Here is a 17,906-nt window from a genome sequence, read left to right on the forward strand (position 1 = left end):
TACTACATCTTCTCATTAGTTTTATTTAATATTTTTTGAATCACCGGAAGTAACCTACCGTTTATATCCCTGCATTAATAACAGTCAGATTTTATCAGTTCCGACACATGATCTATTGCTGGCACCATATTGTAAGGCAAATCCTGTGTGGTTGTTGTCTAATCTTTCATTAGTATTGGCAATTTAATCAGAAAAGAGAGCGTGGACTCAAATGCAGAAGGTAACAGCCGTAACAAGAGGAAAGGCATACAGCATTATGATAAATACACACACATCTTAATAAAGAAGGCTAGATTATGAGGAGAAGTGTAATTAACGACAAAGGACAAAACATTCCTTCAACTGCAACATGGAAAATATCCATGTAAGTATGAATTTAAGAACTAAATTTGAATACATGTTTTGTATATATATATATCGTAAAACTTAAAGCCAAAGTTTCCCTTGTTTATTCTAAACTTTGCTTTCTTCTATTGCATTTGTAAGCTTCGCTGTTTTGATGCCATTGATGAGATTGACAGGGTCCAGATCCTGGAAATGTTCAAGGAATTCGGGAGCAAGGATGCGTAAGATGGAGGTTATGGAAATTATCTGCAGACACCCAAGGAAGGATAATCCAAAAAGCAGGGAGAAGAACTTCAAATAAATGTTCAAGTTCAGGGAAAGAGACTACTGCTAATTAAAAATGTATTTATTAGTATTCATGGCCTGAAGAGTGACAGGAGGATTCGAAGATTAGGAGACTTGCTGGTTTTAGGAAAATCTCCTGTAGATAACAGGGGTAAGATCATGGGAAGCAGAGTCAGGGCTATAAAAGGTGATGTTACTGATAAAATAAAGGAACACATTGAATCATTCGAGGTAAAAGTTACTTACTATACAAACAGATATATTAAGTATTTGAAGGTTGGCTTGAATGTGAAGATCACGCATTCGCTATTTCTAGAGACATTCCCCAATTTGGATGTAAAATATGGATTTTTCCTCGAAAATTCTAGTTAGAGGTCTGGCAGACCTCAAAAAGTTGTTTGTGGTTACTGTGAAGAACTGAAAGTTCAACTAAAAAACACTTACCTTTGTGATTCAGCTAACGGAGTGATTGTTGCTGGGCAAATGGTTCATATTCAAAGGACCAAAAAGTTTTATAAAAAGATAAAGGCTGTACAGGAAAAGTGCAAGCAAAACGACGATGTCGAAGGCATATGTGTGGATTTTATGCAGAATGTACCACTTCCCTGCATTTAATATATTGAACTTATCCTACTTTCTGCCAATAAAAATAACTCATTCATCAGCTATCTTGAGGATAACAACATTGTTAAGAACTAGAAGGACTGGTGGCCAGATCTTTTTAAACACAATTCGTAGAGTTTAGAAACAATGGGAAAAGACAGTTCAATGAAAGTCGACTTAAGTGTTTCACAGTACAATATGTTTGAGTATGGCAGCCACAACCCAGGAGTATTACTGCCCGATCATTCATTGATGGACTGACTCAAAACTCCTTCAGACTTTTAAAACCCCCTAGCAAATAACAGATGCCCAACAACCTTAACACATGGAGAGAAATGTCCTGTAAACAAAGTTAAGATAAACGATATAAAAAAAAAAAACAGGAACAATACATCCCAGAGGAGTACAAAAACTTTTATATTGATTTATCCACTTGGCCTACAATAGCTGAAGATGAAAAATATATGAAACCTACAGAAAGTGCTGCAACAATGCTTACCTGTAATGATCATCATGTTATTTGTAATTAGTGTTTATTAATAAATTTTCTCAAAATTCTATAGTTTTACTATTATTTATTTTAATTCGGTTCAAAAAGGTCGCGAGTCCAAGATATAAAAAAATTAATTTGAAGAAAATGAAAATAATAATTGATGATTTGAAGATGTAAATTTAATGGTTTCCAGGTACACCAGAGTATAAAAATCCTAGTACTTCATATCTTCTACCATTGAAGCATAAAACAGTTTTCTATGAATATCTCAAAATCATGTTTTATGAACTTAGGACCTTTTCATAATAACCGATTCAATTAATCTTTTTGTGGATATTGCAGGGGACATTCACTACTGTAGGTTTCATTGTGCCAGTTAGTTTAATTTTGTCTTGTATAAGTCACATCTGTATCTTCATCTGCCATTCATTAATGCCATACTGCTGCTCTTCAATGGGGTTTGCTATCTATCCCAAGTATGAAACAATGGAAACTCCAGATTGGAATATCAGCAATATTAGGAGAAGATAGATTGCTAGTCATAGTAAAGATGACACGTTGATTTGCAGACAGGCACTGTGAAAAGACTGTCACACATTTAGCTTTCAGCTAAAGCCTTCTTCAGAAAAAAGACCATACAACACATTCATGCAAGCACACCTCATGCACACATGACCAGCTTGGAATGCTTTTCTGAAGTAGGCTTTGGCCAAAAGCTAAATGTGTAACAGTCTTTTTAATGTATTTGTACGCAAGTCAGTGTGCCTTCTTGCAGTGAACTGCAGTCTGTCCTTTTTCTAATATTGTTCTCGTCCCAGTAATGACTATTACAATAATTTCCCTTTTTTGTGTGGCAAGATTTAATACTGCAGTAATTAACAAGTTCAGCATGATAGGTATATAGACATTAGTTGAATTAATCAGTTCAGCATTGTAGCTCTTACTGTAGGATATCTAAACAGAGTCATCAGCCTGAACAGTTCCTATCACTGGAATTATAAATAGAAAACATCAAGATTGTTTCTAAAAAATTACACACAAAATATCAAAAAGCTACAAAAATAGTTGTAACATTGCTGAACCATTGAATCAGTTTATAAATGTTTAGCTTTACTAAATCATATGCTTTCTTGTAATCATAAAATGGTATTTCAAATATGTGTCACCAAGAATTCACTGCACAGTAATTGAAAATGAGGTTTTCAGTTGCATACATACATTCATTGTATCATATACTTCCACCATGGTAATAGGACACTGGACTTCCTTACCCGCAGTCCTGGGGACAGCATTTTTAGTTACATAAGGTATTGCACTTCACCTTACTGGGTGTACCATGTCAGGGTGGCAACTTATCTAGAAATTATCAGGGGAATTGAATGAAACAAAGCCAGGCAATTACGAACAACTCTGAGAGACTCTGGGGAGCTGAGTAGTTCATGTACAGAGTAATTTTGTTAAAAATCACTCGGAAGTTATGCTTGTTCATTCCTCAGGAAGGAGATGGCAGGTTGGGTGGAGGAGGTCAAAAAGAAAGGTCATATCACTCAGAGTGAGGAGGACTCATCTGTTTTGCAACAACTGATTAGCTGGTGTATAATATGTATGTTCCTGTCATTCCTCTTTTATTTTCCCCAACTTATCCTCCTGTCCTCTCTTAGAAATGAACTGTTCTGAAAGCTAGGATAGTGTATTTACGTTTACACGCATCTGTTGATAATACTGAAATTTTGCCTCACAAAAGTAAGTAATAGCCAGCAATCCTGCTTTATAATTTCATGATTTTTCTACTCAGTTTCAGATATAATTTTATTCCCGGTGACAACAAAAGTATTTGGGCTGTCACAGAGAAAAATAAAAACTGAAATAAAAACATAATTCATTTAATATTGTTACAAGCACAACATGATCAACTTCAATAGTTACTTCTGCAATTCATGTCAGATCTGTAGTTATATCTGCATGCTGCCGAGAATGATGGGTGAAGTGAAATGAATGTATGGCATTATTGGCTGGGAGACCCCATCTGGAGCTGTTCGGCAGCCTGGTGCAAGTCTTTCTATTTGATGGCCCTTTGGTGAATTTTGTGTCGAAGATGAGATGAAGCTATAGAGGCAACAAAAACACAGTCCTGAGCAAAGAAAATTTACATGCATGGGAATTGAAAGGTTCACTGTATATCGTTGTAACTGACTGGGGCAGTATCAAATATCGTGCACTTCTTATCTGAGAGAGCAGGCTAAAAGTGTCCATGGAAAATTGTGTCAAATGTTTCCACTGCTACCTTTATGAATTCATTCTCTTGAGAAATACTATCTTGGAGAATCATATCAGGATGTTTCCTAGTGGATGTGCATATCAATGAACAATGGACATTTGCTGCATTTGTTTTCTTTCCTTGCTTTCTCTCTGTGCCAAATTCTATTTTGCACAATTTTGCAAACTAATCGGCTGCTAAATTGAAGGAAAACAGTCAACACCCTCTCCTAGAGATAAAAGCATTATATCCTATTTTGTTTATAGCTTGTGAAACACATCTCCTACCCAGTTAAACTTAAGTTTAACATGGAATACAAATCTGTAGTGTAAAGTAGCTTTGTTTCTTGCATGTATATAAAGCATTGAGGACAAAAAAAGTGGTGATGGAGCTGGGCTCAAGCCATGAAACTGCCCATAAGTCTATCATTTGTAACAGTTACTTAAAAAGTACATATAATTATTCCATTTGTGTAGAGACCTGGAGGTAACAAAAAGTTTTGGATAGGTTTCGTAATGGTAAGACAGATTTTGTCCCAGATTTTAATCTGCCAAATGTTTCCAGGAACAGATATGGAATCTGGCCATAATTCATTGGTTGTGAACAGGAGAAATTGCAGAAAAGTGGGAAATTAAGGAGACTGGGCCTGGATAAATTGAAAGAACCAGTAGCGGCTGAGAGTTTCATAGAGAGCATTAGGCAATGGTTGACAGAAATGGTGAAGAAAGATGATAGAAGTCGAACAGGTAACTTTCAGGCATGAAATAGTGAAGGCAGCAGAGTAGCAAAAGGACAATCCCTTGTGGAAATCCTTGGATAACATACAAGATTTTGAAGTTAATTGCCGAAAGAACAAAATTTAAAAATGCAGCAAATGAAGAGGGCAAACAGGAGTACAGGCATCTAAAAATGAGATGGCAGAACATGCAAAATGCCTAAATGGGTATTATTACAGGAGAAACACAGAGCAGTGGAATTTTGCAGGACTATTAGAAAGATACCACCTATAGAAAAATCAAAGAGACCTTTGGAGAAAATAAGTAGTTGTATGAGTTCAGAATTCAGGTGACGAGGCAGTACTAAGCAAAGAAGACAAATCTGGAAGGAGTATGTGGAAGAGCTATACAAGGGAAATGAACTCAAAGACAATATTATAAAAATGGAAGAGGAAGTAAATGTAGATGATATAGGAGATGATATTGTGAAAAGAATCTGACAGAAAACTGAAGGACTAAACAAGACCCTTGTGAGAGAGAGCCAGCCATGAAGAAAAATATAATATTTCTGATTCAAAGAGGATGTGAATGTTACTGAACTATCAGTTTAGTAAGTTATTGTTGCAAATACTGACAGGAGCTATTTACAGAAGACAAGAAGAACTTCATAGCTAACACATGGTTCAAGAATCATAAAAGAAGATTGTATACATGGAAGAAGCCTGGAGATACTGACAGGTTTCAGATAGATTATATAATGGTAAGACAGAGATTTAGGAACCAGGTTTTAAATTGTAAGACATTTCCAGGGGCAGATGTGGATTCTGACCACAATCTATTGGTTATGAACTGTAGATTAAAACTGAAGAAACTGCAAAAAGGTGGGAATTTAAGGAGATGGGACCTGGATAAACTGACTAAACCAGAGGTTGTACAGAGTTTCAGGGAGAGCATAAGGGAACAATTGACAGGAATGGGGGAAAGAAATACAGTAAAAGAAGAATGGGTAGCTTTGAGGAATGAAATACTGAAGGCAGCAGAGGATCAAGTAGGTAAAAAGATGGGGGCTAGTAGAAATCCTTGGGTAACAGAAGAGATACTGAATTTAATTGATGAAAGGAGAAAATACAAAAATGCAGTAAGTGAAGCAGGCAAAAGGAATACAAACGTCTCAAAAATGAGATCGACAGGAAGTGCAAAATGGCTAAGCAGGGATGGCTAGAGGACAAATGTAATGATGTAGAGGCTTATCTCACTAGCGGTAAGATAGATACTGCCTACAGGAAAATTAAAGAGACCTTTGGAGAAAAGAGAACCACTTGTATGAATATCAAGAGCTCAGATGGAAATCCAGTTCTAAGCAAAGAAGGGAAAGCAGAAAGGTGGAAGGAGTATATAGAGGGTCTATACAAGGGTGATGTACTTGAGGACAATATTATGGAAATGGAAGAGGATGTAGATGAAGATGAAATGGGAGATATGATACTGCGTGAAGAGTTTGACAGAGCACTGAAAGACCTGAGTCGAAACAAAGCTCCAGGAGTAGACAACATTCCTTTAGAACTACTGACAGCCTTGGGAGAGCCAGTCCTGACAAAACTCTACCATCTGGTGAGCAATATGTATGAGACGGGTGAAATACCCTCAGACTTCAAGAAGAATATAATAATTCCAATCCCAAAGAAAGCAGGTGCTGACAGATGTGAAAATTACCGAACAATCAGTTTAATAAGTCACGGCTGCAAAATACTAACGCGAATTCTTTACAGATGAATGGAAAAACTAGTAGAAGCCGACCTAGGGGAAGATCACTTTGGATTCCGTAGAAATATCGGAACACATGAGGCAATACTGACCCTACGACTTATCTTAGAAGCTAGATTAAGGAAAGGCAAACCTACGTTCCTAGCATTTGTAGACTTAGAGAAAGCTTTTGACAATGTTGACTGGAATACTCTCTTTCAAATTCTGAAGGTGGCAGGGGTAAAATACAGGGAGCGAAAAGCTATTTACAATTTGTACAGAAACCAGATGGCAGTTATAAGAGTTGAGGGACATGAAAGGGAGGCAGTGGTTGGGAAGGGAGTGAGAAAGGGTTGTAGCCTCTCCACGATGTTATTCAATCTCTATATTGAGCAAGCAGTGAAGGAAACAAAAGAAAAATTTGGAGTAGGTATTAAAATCCATGGAGAAGAAATAAAAACGTTGAGGTTTCTCCGATGACATTGTAATTATGTCAGAGACAGCAAAGGACTTGGAAGAGCAGTTGAACGGAATGGGTAGTGTCTTGAAAGGATGATATAAGATGAACATCAACAAAAGCAAAACAATGATAATGGAATGTAGTCGAATTAAATCGGGTGATGCTGAGGGAATTAGATTAGGAAATGAGAGACTTAAAGTAGTAAAGGAGTTTTGCTATTTGGGAAGCAAAATAGCTGATGATGGTCGAAGTAGAGAGGATATAAAATGTAGACTGGCAATGGCAAGGAAAGCATTTCTGAAGAAGAGAAATTTGTTAACATTGAGTATAGGTTTAAGTGTCAGGAAGTCGTTTCTGAAAGTATTTGTATGGAGCGTAGCCACGTATGGAAGTGAAACATGGACGATAAATAGTTTGGACAAGAAGCTTTCGAAATGTGGTGCTACAGAAGAATGCTGAAGATTAGATGGGTAGATCACATAACTAATGAGGAAGTGCTGAATAGGATTGGGGAGAAGAGAAGTTTGTGGCACAACTTGACTAGAAGAAGGGACCGGTTGGTAGGACATGTTCTGAGGCATCAAGGGTTCACCAGTTTAGTACTGGAAGGCAGAGTGGAGGGTAAAAATCGTAAACGGAGACCAAGAGATGAATACACTAAGCAGATTCAGAAGGATGTAGGTTGCAGTAGGTACTTGGAGATGAAGAAGCTTGCACAGGATAGCATAGCATGGAGAGCTGCATCAAACAAGTCTCAGGACTGAAGACCAGAACGACAGAAGATCTTGTAGAGACTGGCAGTAAGAAGCATGTTGTATTATGTCTTTTTCGGCTGGACATATTGCTGCATGGTGTAGCATAATGCAGCATTCCCACAGTTGAATGTGAAACACACCCAGCCAGAGGGAATAAAATACTCCTAGCACAGCTGACAAAACCTTTCAGCATGTTGCATTTTCCAGCACAGTCCCCTGACCAGTGTTTCGTTGAATCAGTAGCTAGATCATGCTGGCTCCCACTGAGCTGCATAATCTATTAGTTGGAGCCATCAGTGTGAAGCCAACAGAATCACGTTATGGTTCAGGCTTCATACGTGATCTGCCAGGATGAGGCTGTTCAGCAGTCATCATCGTCTGACATACCAGCCTGTCTTCAAGGGTCTTGGGTTCAGGCTGGTGTGCTTGTACACATTCTGCCAACATTGTGGGACTGCCGGTGGAGTACAACAGCTGTCTGGCCTTGCGCTGGCTGAGCTGACGGGCTGCCTGGTCAGTCAGGATGTTGACATCTTAGGCACTATTGTGCTGCCTGAGCATTTCTCACTGAGGATGTCACGCATTGCCTGAAGACACAGGCAGCTACCATTGTATTCCTGTATGGACTTACCAGTCAATAAATAGAGTACCAAGTTCATTTACACCTAATTCAACACCTGCCACAGTACAGGAGAACCCATCCTGTACCCAGCACTGAAGTCTGAAGCGACTGTGCTACAACAGACTGAACGCTTATTATAATTTCTAACAACAAAAGAGTATTACGATATTTTGAAACAATAGCTTCTGTATTAATCGTTCCAGCTACTACTTCCATTGCTTCCAAGTATAATCAGTTTTGTCCAGGATTACAAATCTGTCAGTACCGTATTTTCTATAACATCTTAGAACATCTTTAATCAGTAATTCACTTGCAAAGTGCAAGATTTTCCTGTTCAAGATGTAAGACTGTTGTGTTCCAGAAATAAATAAATAAACAAACAAATAAAAATGCAGCCTGATGGACAAACTGGATAGCAAATTTAATTGACTTTCACATACTATTGGTAGCTGAACTGTGTCTCTGGGGATTATATCATTTGAAAAAAAAAAACAACTAACTATGTTTACTCTCACTTTATTTATGTCAAGATGCATTTGAAGGTCGGTCAGTAGAGCATACCCATGAAAGGCAAAGATTCTAGGTTCAGATCCCAATCTGGCACACATTTTTAACATGACAAAGATTCAAATGGTGGAGGCTCAGAATAAAATGGAAGCCGAAAGGCGGTTAATATTATAATCAGTGATTTTGGTAATATTATTGGCATGTGAAGAGAAGGAGAAACTATCGACCAAATGCGAATGCTCTGGTGCATCGCTGCATTTGTGAACCTGAACTCTTTTGTAAGTATGTGTGTCGTGAGCATGAGTTGTCAGCCATTGCAGTGCTTCTTATTTTCCAACTTAACTCATCTAGGTTCGACATTCAACTTTGCAGATATGCAGAGTAGATTGCCCAATACCCAGCATGATAGCCAATCCATGTGGAGGGGGTCACCAGGTAACCGTGCTGTGGTGGCCCCCTGGCTATGGAGGGTGGAGGGAACATTCTATTGATGCCTAAGCTGTTACCTCCTTGTATCTTCTGAGGAATAGGTGTTGTCTGCTTAGAGACTCTGGGCAATGGCTATCAAGCTAGGTGGCCATTGTTATGGCTGGGTGATATCCATGGGGGGAACCAACATTTGGAGTAGACAGCATCATGGCAGATACCTCAAGCAGTGAAAAGATCAAAGTTATCTTCCAGCAGCTGTGAGGCTCTGACAGTCTTGTCAGATAGACCTGAATGGTACAGTGCAGATTATTACAACCTTAACAACTTTTTTCTTTGGCTGTGCCATAGGAGGAAAGCAAAATCAAGCGAACTGCAGAAACTTATTGCCCTTTATTCCTGGTTTGCACCCCTACTGATGGAGGGTCATTTTTATCTACTAACTTGAAGGTCGTTATCAATAAAACAAAAATGTGTTTGGATAAATCTCTTCCCTTGGTAAATTATGAAGTGGTTCCATCTTAATTAAAACAGCAAATACTACCCAATCCTGAGGGTTATTGATGTACCTGTTACAATGAAACCAAAAGGAGCACAGGACTTAGTACAGGCATTTATATTGCATTGGAATTTATGTATAAACCTGGAACAGCAAGGTGTCCACTTCATATGCTTTATACATCAGTGCCTCTTCCCCAGACAATAAGGCTGATTCCACAGCAGTCATCATCACTTCTAAGGTGGTTCATTTCATTAGAAAGTCAACATCATAATCTTCCAATGTGATGTGGAGCCGTATTTCCTACACCCAATGCATTGCTTTAAATGTCAGTGGTTTGGGCATACATTTCCCCATTGTATGATGAACCCAATTTATGGTCAGCCATTTCATGGAAGTTCGCCATATGAGCAACACCCTTCTGAGTTAACTGCGGAGATGATCATCTTCCCTGATCTCCAAAGTGAGCTACACTGATTAACGAATGTAAAATGAAAGAAATTAATCTGGAAAAGTATGGTTGTTTATATCTCATCCCAGTGGCCACAACTTCATGACAGTACCTCGAATACTTTCTCCTTACATTTACTGACCATCAGCCTCTGGTAATCGCACAAGTAAATTAGGTCATGCGAGAGAGAAGCCCTTCCCTCCTATGGTTTGTGCAGTGCCATCTTCAGGGATCTCAACTCCCTGTGCCCAGCCAGAGAAACAACATCCTCCTCGAATGAGATTTTCACTCTGCAAAGGAGTGTGCGCTGATATGAAACTTCCTGACAGATTAAAACTGTGTGCCAGACCGAGACTTGAACTTGGGACCTTCGCGTTACGCGAGCAAGTGCTCTACCATCTGAGCTGCCAAAGTACGACTCACGCCCTGTCTTCACAGCTTTACTTCTGCCAGTATCTCGTCTCCTATCTTCCAAATTTCACAGAAGCTCTCGTGCAATCTTGCAGTACTAGCACTCCTGGAAGAGGGGATATTGCGGAGACATGGCTTAGCCCCAACCTGTGGGTTGTTTCCAAAATGAGATTTTCACTCTGCAGCAGTGTGTGCGCTTATATGAAACTTCCTGGCAGATTAAAACTGTGTGCCGGACCGAGACTTGAACTCGGGATCTTTCTGCCAGGAGTGCTAGTTCTGCAAGGTTCACAGGAGAGCTTTTGTGATGTTTGGAAGGTAGGAGATGAGATACTGGCAGAAGTAAAGCTGTAAGGATGGGGAATGAGTTGTGGTTGGGTAGCTCAGATGGTAGAGCACTTGCTCACAAAAGGCAAAGGTCTCGAGTTCGAGGCTCGGTCCGGCACACAGTTTTAATCTGCCAGGAAGTTTCAACATCCTCCTCCATTGCCTAGCAGTGACAGAGGTCGCTTAGGGATCCTTTCCCCACAAATCTACAGGCAAGTGACCCAACAACATCCAGTGGGTGAAGGCACTAGGTCTCAGGACTGCTCACTCCTCTTCTGGATAAGTTGTCACTGGAGTCTCAATCCTCTGATATAGTTAAAAGAGAAAAATAAGATGTCGCAAGAGAAGGCCACTTTGATGACCTAGAGATGCGAGATCCCCCGCATCATCAGACCCCAGACCTATATTTGTCATTGTTGTTCGACTCTCATTGTTAACAGACAGTGCTCCTGGGGAGTCGCATGTCCCTGTGGCCCTTCACACCTATCCAGGGTGATTTTAACGTGGTAATTCGATAGAACTGCAATGTACATTACTGCTACCTGCCAGAACTACAACTAATACTCTCCTTGTGATTTGTATTGCTTTCCAACAAACACAGATCACTGATCACCTTCCCCATCCCTTAGAGTTTACTGTGCTCTGTATCAAAATCATACTGGTCCTGAGAGAGCATCTATTAATAGTGGGGTCTGTTCTTTGCTTTACACAGATATTGTCAGTGAGTAGATTTTTCTTGGTATCACATTGGAAGAATAGCAGTGTGAGTGCAGATGACTTACGATCTCCATTTGAAACGTTTATTTACCCCCCAGGCAGGATATTTTAAGTACCTTGAGATGGCCACCTCAGTCTGACAGTTCTTCCCTTATTCTCTTGGTTGGGAATTTCAACACAACCATGCAGGACCTACCACTTCATCTGGTGGTAGGTTGCATTCTGACTAGCCAACTATTTTCTAAGTGTGAACCGTCTCATTAATTGCAGCCCTTCACATTTTAGTGCTACCCAAGGCACGATGTTGGCTGTTGACCGTACAATCTGTTCTCACTATCTTATGGCTATGCTGTAAAGGTCACTATATGACAATCTTTTTCACAGTAATCACGCTTCATTATCTTACCACTTCTTGATGGATAAACTGCCACTTTAAACTCTGTAAAGGGCCCACTAGCAGTTATATACCTCTGCTGTCACCTTCATCCACTCTCCATCAGACTGTATTGACAAATTTGTTAGAGATTATTTCTAATGTGATCACTTATGTCTCTGGACAAGCAACAGCTATTTATGACCATCAAAAGGCCCTGATCTCAAATGATATCCTTTGTAGACTGCCCTCATCACTTTTAAGCACCTCTGAGAAAAGGTCCGCTACCTACAACAAGTAATTAAGCCTGGGAACACTGTCTCTCCTCCTTGGGAAAATATGCCTCTTCATCCAAGTTGTGGGCCAAGCCATGTAGTCTACTCTGCCACTAAAGGTCGATAACTGTTCTGGGTATCCTCCTTAATGATGTCTTCTTCTGTGCCCTCTCCTTTTGGGGAGCAGATAGCTTTACTCTACCTCACATTTACAAGGCCTTGTCTCATCCTGACTGGACTCTGGGCACCAGATGTATGGTTCTACAGCACATTGGGCTTTGAAATTATTGGACCCAGTACATCACTGTGAGGTAACACTGACCACTGCACTTTTCAGACTAGTCCTGTTGACAGTCTCCTCACAGGAGCAGGAATATTACCTCTCCAGTTCGAATGATGCGAACTCTTATTCTCTTAGGCAATCACTATACAACAATTTCTTAACCATCCAGCTCATCGGATTCGTCTTCCATACTACTTGTATCAGTCCCAGTATGCTTGCCCTTGAGTGGATTTCCCAGTTGAAATGTGCCTCAAGACTCTGCCGGGACCAATGGCTACCCCCTATACAGTATGGCCTCCTTGTATTCCTATGCACTCCTCTTTGGTTAGATTCCAGACCATGAGTTGGCACAAATCTATTTCAAGAACCTAAAGTTCCAGTTGCCCCCATATCCTTTCGGTATATGTTCCTCACAGTTCTTCAGGATATTACTCTTATTTACATTGATCACTCTAAAACCATGGATAGGACAGGATACACTTTATCGTCTCTTGTGAGTCAGGAACCACATTTGTCGCTGGGAGCATGTAGTGTTATTACAATGGAGCTGAAATCAGTTAACAGTGTCCTGATTTATTAAAGAGACCCCCATGTACTGTGTTTTAATTATTTACTCAGTGAGAAATCTGTGAGACACTGATCTATGTTACTCCTGTTTTTCTGTGATATGTGTTATCCATGATGATCTCTCTAACCTTAGTCATACTACCTGCTCAGTCGTCTTTCTCTGTGTGCTAGGTCATGTTGGAATGAACTGGTGGACAGTTTGGCTAGAGAAGCAATTACTGTCTAACATTCACTACTTGGAAATGGAAAAATATCTGGTGCACTACTGCCCCCTCTTATAAATGCTGCACTATCAAGGAGACTGGGACTACATGCATTCCTCATTAGTTCCTTCCAGGGGGAATCCACTATCCTACATCACCTTCACATTTGTCATACCAGGTTAATCCATAGTTTTATCTTATTAATTTGCCACCCTCATCTTGTACATATAGTAGTTCACAACCTAATTAAATGCCTTCTCCTGCTGACTTTTCAATGTCAATCACAGTCTTCCTGATTCTTTACCTCTGTTACTGATTGATAATGTATAGATAGTTGAACTGCCTTTTCATTTCCTTTGAGAAAATGGTTTTGATTCTCAGATCTAATGTTTTAATCTGCTATCAGTCTAGGGTTGGGTTTGGGGTGTGTCTGACCACATACTACACCTGCAGTCCATCAACACTACCTCGTACATCAGCCACTCTGGTCATCCCTCTTTTACTCGTTTTTTGATTGTTTTTAGATGAGGTTAGCCCTTTTTTCTGCCATATCCTATTTTACTTTTTTTATGAGTGCCCCTTTGTATAATATCTTAATGAAGGCAAGACCTTAAGGATTCCTTATCCTTGATACTAGCTGGTAAGGAAACCAGTTGTACAGGTCTCTATGTTTCCTTTGAGAAAGTGGGTGCTATTCCCATATACACCAGATTAAAGGTCGGACAGCTGTGAGAGGGACATCTTCCACCACAAGCTGAGGGTCCACACAGCTGTGCCCAACCAACGTACTGACCTCATTATTTCTCTCACTTTATTTTGCCACTGACAGTGCTATTGGTGTTCATTATGTTTTATTCTTTTCATTTTTAAAATTACAGATCTCCTCTTCATCCCAGATAGAAGCAATTATTTATTCCATTACTGTCTTGTTCCTTCACTGGGTTGGAGAGTCAGATATGGGCAAGGTGCCTTTCACTACAGATGAGTCCTGGAGGCCCACATTGGCTGTAGCCTGCAGACCGGTGCCAATCCCAAATACTTTTACCTCTCATTCAGTTATTTCTTGTCTCTGACATCAATATTGTTTTCAATACCAAATACTTTTACCTCTCACTCAGTTATTTCTTGTCTCTGACATCAATATTGTTTTCAGTCATAATTCAGTCAAATTTCTGTTATATGTCATTGAGTACAGATTAAATAAAGACATTAAAGAGGGACTGGTGTCCTAGCTGTTTACTCCCTTAACCTCCCCTCCTCCAACTAACCAAAATACACCTTACAGGAATATGGTTTAAAGATTTTCTTATGACAGACATTGTCTGCATACTAAAGAAATCAAATGCAAGGGTCATGGAACTATGCAACTGGACAAAAACAGGAGATCTTCCACTAAAATCATGTAACACTGTCTCTAGTCTGAGCAATGATCTCTGTCGGCAAGAGAGAGAGTTCGCAGATTGCTTTACTTATGCCTTGTCTAGCAGAAGCAATCTACTGATGATAGATCATCACGAGATACCAAACTGAAATGACATGATTTCTATGTTTCATCTGCTGTTCTATATAGTCACTGTCGTCTATTAGATTAAGATCATGTGACTGAGTGGACCAGTCAAGGTGGGACAGGGTGCTTCAATGTTTGTCAAACCAGGGGTTTTTACATGCAGACTGTGTAACAAGGAGCCTGTTGTAATCTTGCTAGATAGAAGTATTCATAGTCATCATATAGATTTGGAAGAGGCAATACATGGTCAGCAAGATTGTTGAAATAAACATCTTGATTCAGGTTGATAGTAACCTGAATGAATGGTCCCAAGTCATGGTGTAAACACCAGGCCACTTCCGCCCTCACAATCTCCAGCATAAATTATGAGAGGCATTCAGTAAGTAATGCAACACTTTTTTTCTCAAAGCAGTTTGTTTTTATTCAGGATTCCAAAACACCATATTATTCCCCACTCCTTTGACTACAAAATCCCATCTTTCGACATAATCTCCATTCAATGTGATGGTCTTACACCACTTTAGTGTGAAGACCTTATGCCAACATGATACCACTCTACTGGTCGATGGTGGAGCCAACATCTTGCTGCATCATTAACCTCCACATCACCCACATACTGCTTGCAGCAGAGTGCTTCCTTCATTGCGCCAAACAGATGAAAGTCACAAGGTGAAAGATCTGGGCAGTAGGATGGAAGAACAGTCCAATGAAGTATTGTGAGCTCCTTTTGGATGTGCGGACGTGAGGCTGTGCTTTGTCATGGAGGAGAAGTCTATTTGGATTTTTGTCTCAATGAATGTGCTTAAGGCATATCTGCAATTTCCTGAGGGTATCTCAGTATACTTCAGACATCATCATTGTACCACAGGGTGTATACAACCTTGGAGATGCGGGAATTTTTTCATTCCGGAGAAAACCAGAAATTTTTTAGAATTCCCGGAATTTTTTTATTGTTTTTTGTTTTCTGTTAAATTTTTGTAATTTAGACTTGTAAGAACCGATATTTTAACAAAGGATATCACTGTATGCTGCTACTGTAGAATAATACTGCAGCAATAAAACATGAACGAGAGATAAAAACGAAAATGAATCTTAAATTCCAAAGGAAATGCGCCATACAACAACAAAACACAGTGCGCATACAAGCGTCTGCCAACTGTAAAATGTGTCAGAGAATTTATTAGGAAGGCTATGCAATGCTTCGGAACAACAAATTGCCTCCGATAAGCATGACATCACAACTGTTTACACTATATTTATTTTAGCAGTTACGAGCGGGATCATGCGCAGTTGAGTAATACCCCTTCTCCCTCTTCTGACTGTAGAAATGTGGCTGTTGGCAGTGTAAGCAGTCGCAGGAAGCAGCTAGATGCTACCGGGAAAAAACTTGCTGGCGCGCCCGAGCTGCCAGATTCATGCATGCGCAGCAGGCCCGGATCTAGGAAAGGGAGATTCACTTTCTTCAGGAAAAAAACCATGTTTCGCAAAGCGCCTAGCATCCAGCGCACGTTGGTCAATCGATTATTCATATGACTTTGAAACGTATCCCTGTCGATTTTTGAACACATTCTAAGTTGATTTCTGAATGAATGATAAGTTGATTTGTGTATGCGTGCATAGTGTACGTGATGTCTCTGTCAAGGGAATCCTCGTCGCATCTAGAAACAAATTTCGCTGCAGACAAAAGGGGCTATACGAGCTGAGCGGAGTAAAGCCGAACGGATGAATGCCAACCGCTGCCTCAGTATATGGTTGATTGGGTTTTGCGAATGATGTGCGTTGTTATAATTACTAGCGAGATCCATAGATTCAGATTACCAGAGTGGGAATAAACGACTAGCAGGAATAACACGTAAGAACAATTACGTATTAACTTCTCGGTGTATGCAAGAAAATGAAATTTTGACAGAAAATTTTTGGCCAGATCGCTATACTAGTAAGGGCCAGATGTACGGTCCCCGGCTAGCAGCCGCTTTAAGTTCCATTCTGGTAGTAGCGCGGAAAACGCGTTGTACGAACATGTAACAACGCCGTGCCGGAGAATTATCGCGGGATAACTAAACCGGTGATTCTGGCAGAGTTAGTGAAGTTAACCGGCGAATAAGTTTTGACATTTGCAGGAACAGTTACAGAATTAGTGATGACAAGGCTGTTTGTTAGAACGAGGAAGGAGAAGAAACGGGGACATCATACAAATCATGGAAGGATATGACGATTACAAATTTGTATAAAAATTGCGTACTACTTCTTTTCGATCTCATGCTTGAGAAACTGGACCGTATGAATGAAGCGTGAAACTATTTCCTAACGTAAAACTTGTTTTGTAGTGGGCCTTATAGGCATTTGATGTTGGTACTTCGTAAATTATTTTCTGTCGTATTAGAAAAATGACCATTTGTGCCAAAACAGTCTCTTTTATTTGATGTCTTTTACAACTGCTGGAGCATTAGAAAGGCCAATTTAGTCTTATCTACAGAATGTTACAAAATAGATGTATCAGATCGAGAAACCACACCACTCTTGTGTACTATTTGGATTAACAGCACTTTCAGTATTCGACAACGAGATTTCGATTTTTCATGTAGCAAAACGTTTGACAAACTTTGATGAAGTAATAGATTCTTTCGCAAAAAGGAAAGCACGCTATGTAAAGCTGTAGCAAGATTAGAGAAAAAAATTCTAGGCGCTAAGGATTAAAGAAATGTGTACTGTCTTGTTTGTCTCTTGTCTTTACTGATTTTATGTATCCTATATTTAATTTTATGTCACGCAGGGCACCAAGTTAATTGCTATTAGAGAATAAAGAGTGCAAATTTTCTGAAGAGTTTTTTTCTTTAAAAAAAAAAAAAAAATATAGGGGCTGGATGTCAAACCGGCCGACTGGAAGCAGGAGAGGCACTGCAGGACATTTTAATTTCCACTGTCCTGAATATAGTTCGATGGCATCCATTAAAAGATATACACATTTCAATTCCACAGAGGCAGCGACGTGCGATAGAAGAATGCTGTGTGAAGAGGCATGGCACCGCACTTTGGCACACTTAAGACCAAATAACATGTCTTACGTTTCCTCGAATACAT

This window comes from Schistocerca cancellata, chromosome 9 (genome assembly GCF_023864275.1).
Source record: "Schistocerca cancellata isolate TAMUIC-IGC-003103 chromosome 9, iqSchCanc2.1, whole genome shotgun sequence".
Lineage (NCBI taxonomy): Eukaryota > Metazoa > Arthropoda > Insecta > Orthoptera > Acrididae > Schistocerca > Schistocerca cancellata.